The sequence below is a fragment of the Coenobita brevimanus genome, chromosome 94, assembly GCF_032717465.1.
Source record: "Coenobita brevimanus isolate Jiangsu-jjx chromosome 94, ASM3271746v2, whole genome shotgun sequence".
In the NCBI taxonomy this organism is placed as follows: domain Eukaryota; kingdom Metazoa; phylum Arthropoda; class Malacostraca; order Decapoda; family Coenobitidae; genus Coenobita; species Coenobita brevimanus.
Genome location: NC_137047.1, coordinates 10,483,808 through 10,488,482, shown reverse-complemented (window position 1 = coordinate 10,488,482; position 4,675 = coordinate 10,483,808).

The following is a 4,675-nucleotide window of genomic DNA, read 5'->3' as shown; positions in this document are numbered from 1 at the left end:
TTGAGCCCGGCTCGAGCCAGACTTAAGCCAAACGTCCATTTCCGTTTTTGCGGTGCCCAGGCTCAAGCCAAACTTGAGCCGCGCTTGAGCCAGACTCAATGGTGTTCACTTTGCTACGTCATCGGGTGAACCTGAATCTACGGCTACCTGGGAGGGCTTTGTAGACCTCATCCTACTTCCTTCATTACCAAGTTTGCACAATAATTATTATTTGAACAGCTGATAATATATTCAAGAGTTTCTGTGCATAAAATTTGCCATTGAAAAGTATATAATTTTACGGGTGGAGGGTGACGTCACAGGAGCATTGTGGGAGATGAGACGGAGGTGCTGGAGATGAGGAAGGTGAGTGATGACTGCATTTATTATTATTTATTTATGGTGTTTCTTCGCTTATTTTTACGGTAATTATCATGTCTGTATATTTATTAGTATCTGGTGCCTTTATGGAGAATTGGAGTTGGTTGATATAGTGTATAATTATTAGCTATGAGGACGATATAGGGCGGTGTGCACCCCAGGCATCCAAGACGTCCCTTTAAAACCCGAGTTATCAGAGGTGCTATTTAAATTTCATGTTATTTCGAGCATCCATATTTATTTTTTGGATTTGAATATCGTCAGTATATGAGTACGCGTTGGAGATTAGTATCAACGAAAATCAAGTAGATGTGTGGTGTAATATTTTTAGGAAGGTGAAATAAGTTTACATTTGATTGAAAGGCCCCGGTGGCGGCCATTTAACTAGACAGGCTGGAGTGTCAGATTAAATCACCGAAGTATTGCCTCCATCCTTATTAAGGGGATGTGGAAAAAGACCTGTAGATTATTATATCTATTTTTCATGTTAATTGTGGTAGGATTTTTTTTTTTAATTAAAATGGCGTTGATAGTGAACGGCCACAGCTGCTCCCGGAGCAGGAGTGGAAGGAGTTTTACATGGCCAAAAATGTCAGCCATCTTAGTGTATAGCAGGATGGGTAGGCTTTAGAAATTAACTATGGCAAAGGAACCTATTGGATTTGGGTAGTTTTTGGTGATATTTGAGAATTTGTAATGGTGTATATATGTAGAAAAAATAAGGCGGTTTTCATTTTTTTAAGGTACGGTCCTATGGTTTATGGTCTGGGATGTGCTTCTGAACTGACTCGACAGCTCACCATCCACTTCCTGTGGCAGGGGGATGGGGAGAGTCCTAGAGGAAACTGTTGGCAGGCCCAAGTGGATTCTTCATTTCCAGCTCCGATGATTCTTCGTTTGGGCTCCGATGACTCTTCCTCGTCCAGGCCCTGATGATTCCTTGTCCGGGCAGGTCCTGCAGCCAGGCTCGTCGATTCCTCTGAAGGGGAAGATGCGTACTCCAGTGTCGACTGCTATGGCAGGTAAATATAAAGATAATAATTTGATTTGTTGTTACAGGAAAACCCCCGTTATCTGTAGGGAGGGGTTAGGTTTGTCCGCCTCAGGAATTTTTTTTTAATCGAGGGCATCATTATCTGCATAAAAAAAACTCCCAGTGTATTAGTATTTTTTTTTAAGATCAGGCGCACATCATATCTGCATAAAAACTCATGAGTATTTTTTTTAAATCGAGCGCATCATATCAGCTTATTAACTTCATGTGAGTATTTTGTTTAATCGAGCGCTTCATATTGGCATAAAAACTCTTTCATATGAGTATTTGTTTTTTAACTGAGCACTTCATGGCAGCATAAAAGCTCTGTGTATGAGTATTTTTAATAGAGGGCATCATATCAACATAAAAGCTATCTGAGTATTTTTTTTAATCAAGCACTTCATATCAGCATAAAATCTACTGTATATGAGTACAGGTATTTCTTTTAATCGAGCGCTTATATCGGCATAAAAACTGCATATGAGTACTGTATTTTCTTTTTTTCCTATTGAGTGCCGTGTATGAGCAGGAAGACTAGTACTAAGGGGTACTTTTTCATATCAAGCACCACATTTGCACAGGAAAACTCTGAACATATGTATACTGTATTTCTTTGTACTGGGGACTTTGTGTAAGTGGAATAGCTTACGTATGGGTATTTTTTTCATACTGGGTATGTCATGTGAACAGGAAAATAATTAGAAATCGGTATTTTTTCACATTGAACATCTTGCGTGCACAGGAAAGCTTTTGCATGTGGATATTTGTTTGTATTGAGCACTTCGTATAAGTGGGAAAGCACCTATGTATGGGCATTTTTTCATATTGAGCACCTCATATTAGCAGAAAGACTTTTACATATGGGTATTTTTTCATATTAAGACCTTGTATAAATAGAAAGACTTTTACGTATGGGTATTATTTCACATCGAGGTCTTGTATTGCAGGAAGACGCTTATGTATGGGTATTTTTTCATATCCAGTGCCTCATATCAACAAGAAAACCATTACATACAGGTATTTCTTTGTATTGAGCACTGCCTATAAGAGGGAAAGCTTACATAATTTCATATCGACCACCTTGTATAAGCAGGAAGACTCATCGTACGCGTGGGTATTTTTTTGTCATTGAGTGCTGATACAAGGCACTCGGTGGGAAAAAAAAAAAAAACACGTAAGAGTCATCCTGCTTAAATGAAGTGGCCACTCCTTATGGGATTAGGGCGTCTGACAATAGATAGATAGATAGATAGCCTCGTGTCAACACAAAGGCTACAGGCAGACCCCGAGATACGATATGCCTAGATGCGATTCCCCCGCATAGCGATGGGGGTAGAAATACCATCCTACCCCACTGAACGATGGCCAAACCCCGGTATGACTTTTTTTTTTTTTTTATACAAGTTTTTTGTTTAGATTGATTTATAAACTGCTTTTAGACTTAGAATAATGTGTTTTAGTCACAGGTGGAGTGAACACAGTCATTTTGGGGTACAGTTTACTAAGTTTGATTTTTTCCAGACATATTTAATGAATTTCAGATTTTATTTTTGGGTTTAGGTGAGGTCTATCTACCCATCTATCTATTACCAGATGCCTCAATCCCATTCGGGGTGGCCACAAACAAATCGCCTCCACCTCGCCCTGTCCCCCGCCATTTCACTTCCCTACTCCCAACTCACACCCCCAGTTTTTAGGCTTAGTTAGCGTGTTTTAAAGCTATTAAGGGTTAGGTTAGCTAGAAACTTGTTTTTGGACTCATTTGAGTGGGTTTAGGACTTGGGTGGAAACCCAAGGCACCAAAATGCATCCCTATACTGTACTTTACATGTTAAATCTACCCTTAGTTACAATATGCCACCTAGTGATGGGTTTTTACTTAAACAATTGCATCATTAAACTGGGGTTTGCCTGTACTACATTTGGATATTTTTTAAACAGGGCACATCTTATAAGTGGGCAGCTCTTATGTATGGGTGAAGCCAACAGGTCTGTAAGTGGGCAGCTCTTATGTATGGGTATTTTTACCTGTGGTGAAGCTGACAGGTCTGTAAGTGGTGCATCTGGGGATCTTTTTCATATTTCTCCGTCTGGAATATCTGCTTTTGGAGAGCTCAGAACAAAATTCTTATGAAATACAAAGTTGTTCAGGTTGAAATTTTGAATCGATTTTATCATGTCAGCTGTTCCGTTGGCTGAAACATCAGCTGACTGTTATGTGACTTTCTGTTTGGATTATAAAGAGTCATTTTAGTGACATATGAAATGCAGAGTTCCTTGGCTTGAAATTTTGAGTTGAATTGGCATGTTAGCTGTTGCATCAGCTGATTATTTAGCAGTTTTCAGTTTTGTCCATAAGAAGGCCCTTTAATAAAACAGTTTCACATTCTACGAATTTCAAAGAAACTTTTTAAATTGGCTGCAGTAGTTTTGCTGCAGGTCTATGAAGATAGTTTCGTCTTATTTCATATTGAGCACCTCGCATAGAGAGGAGGAGCTGCATATGGGTAGTTTTTCATATCCACTACCTCATCAGCAGGAAAACCTCTCTCTCTCTCTCTCTCTAAATCTATCTACAGCATATCTAACAACAGTATAACCAGACCCCATAATCCCATAAGGGGTGGCCATTTGTCTTTTGAGTTAGTTGTTTTTCCATATGTATATTTTTGTGAATGGAGGGCTTTGTATAAGCAGGCAAACCAGCCTATAGATATTTTTCCACAAAGCAGATTATATAACCTGGATAATATATCTATCTATCTATTGCCATACTCCATAATCCCATACGGGATGGCCACAAACAAATTGTCTCCACGTCACCCTGTCCCCCGCCATTTCCCTGCCCTGCTCCAAATTCACACACCCCTCTCTCAAATACCTCACCACTCCATCCCTTCATCTCATCTGTGGCCTCCCCCTCCCTGATGTATGAAAATAGCAGGGGGAAGTCCACATATCGCTTTTTTCGGAATGGCTTGGGCTCCAGATACTCTGTTCTAGTGAGGTTTTATTGTATGTAGAATTGTTTTAAAAAAAGGAAATATTGGGTAGGGAAATGTGGTGGTGATGATGGTAGGTGGTGGTGGTGGTGGTGGTAATGATGGTAGGGGGTGGTGGTGGTGGTTGGGGGTGGTGGTGGTGGTGGTGATGGTAGGGGATGGTGGTGGTGGTGGTGGTGATGGTAGGGGGTGATGGTGGTGGTGGTGATGATAGATGGTGGTTGTGATGATGGTAGGTGGTGGTGGTGATAGATGGTGGTTGTGATGATGGTAGTGG